The sequence below is a fragment of the Danio rerio genome, chromosome 12, assembly GCF_049306965.1.
Source record: "Danio rerio strain Tuebingen ecotype United States chromosome 12, GRCz12tu, whole genome shotgun sequence".
NCBI lineage: Eukaryota > Metazoa > Chordata > Actinopteri > Cypriniformes > Danionidae > Danio > Danio rerio.
In genome coordinates, this window is record NC_133187.1 from 49,608,424 (window position 1) to 49,610,000 (window position 1,577).

Consider the following 1,577-nt stretch of genomic DNA (forward strand, 5'->3'; position numbering starts at 1 on the left):
AATTCTTTGAGTAATAACATGTTTTTTTTAGATATAGTAATAAAAGTACCCTAATTTAATATATATTTTAACGACATAATTAGTAAGTAAATACCTTTTCCAAGTATTTTTTCATGTACAAAACACTGGTAGGGAGTGTATTTTGGTGTAATGCACGTGATGTCCTGCAGGTGTCAGTAGCGCAGCGGAATCCTACGCTCAGGCGACACACACACACGCACAGACACAGGTGTCGCATTAACCTGCTGGCGGGAAAGACGAACACACAAACACACTCTCGGACATGAAGGACGAATAAACGATCATCAGCGTTTCATGAGTAAGTAAAAACGACAAACACACGATCAACAGCTGCTCTGAGGAGGTTTAAATTGGAAATTCAGAATTTGTTCAGGTTTGAGCTCAACGGTTACCTACTCAGATTTACGTTAACGACACAGATTAGACTAATTTACGTTTATATTTGTATATAATACATAGAAAATAATATAAATAAGTGATAACATGTTGTATAGAGTAGTATGAAGTAAAATATAAACATTACAGTCTTTCTGCGGGCAGGTTTTGCTGTTCGAGTTCAGTCAGTTTTGATTACACGGCGGATGTTTTCGTAGATGTTTTTGTGATATTTTGTTAATTTTAATAACATTTAACTACTTTAATGCTATTTATTTATAATACTTACAATGTATATGTTATATTCAGTATAATTCACAGACAGTTTGTCTCTAATCAGAGTTTGTTTTCCTTTAGATTTGAATTCAGGGGGATATAAGTTACTAGAACGCTTAACGTGTCTTAATGTACCTAAACATCAACCAGTGAAACTCGAATTTGAGTCCAACTTTTAATTTTACCCCAACTACTTTAAAAAGAACGAGTCTCAATGTCATAAGTAAAATGAAAAACACCACGTTTTCTCCCCCATTGAGGTCCATTATAAGGAAAAAGCTTAATGTGGCTTAAACACAAACGAAGAAAACCAAATTTCTATCAAATTTTACTTGTAATTAGCACTAACTACACGCTCAGTACAAATAATGTACCCTTGATGAACAGTTTAGTACCTTTGTAAAAGTCGTACCTTACATGGTACAGAAAATACCTCATATAATACTGTTCTCTACTTTTTATGATACAATTAATTAAGGTACATAAGTGTTGGACAACTCCTTTATTATAATATCTATTAACACAAATATGACGGGAAAGGCAAAGTGATTATATGAATAATTTCCATATTAAAACATGAATCATAATTAAAAAGCAAAAGTTTAAAGAAACTCATAAGTTTTGAAATGCAAAACAACTGGTAAAACAAATCTATAGGCATTGTAAACTAAACATTGAAGGCATTTTAATGAACGTTTGGTAAGCATTTTCTGATAAATACATTTTCATGATTTATATCTGCACCTTTTGGCGTTTGTTTTCCACTACACACGTGAGCTGGCAAAAGTCCTGCATATGCAAAGTGTTCATGCAGATAGTTTAGTATTGTAAAACGAATCAGACATTTGTGCATCTCTTTACTATACTTTTGCATACTTTTGCATAATTCTATTTCTATTTTAAAA

General features: G+C 32.3%; 1 protein-coding gene across 5 annotated transcripts in view; it reads left to right on the plus strand.

Moving 5' to 3' along the window:
* Positions 1-265: 265 nt before the first annotated feature.
* The window catches only part of fmn2b (formin 2b), a 103,598-nt gene continuing 102,286 nt past the window's right edge, over positions 266-1,577 (plus strand). For 3 of the 5 annotated variants that reach the window (XR_012388256.1, XM_009306990.5, XM_068224842.2), the window contains exon 1: positions 266-319. The gene's annotated coding sequence lies outside the window, so the exon portion shown is untranslated. Of the gene's footprint in view, positions 395-1,577 lie in introns of all 5 variants that reach the window. The other 2 variants (XM_073918948.1, XM_073918949.1) reach the window with 1 other exon arrangement.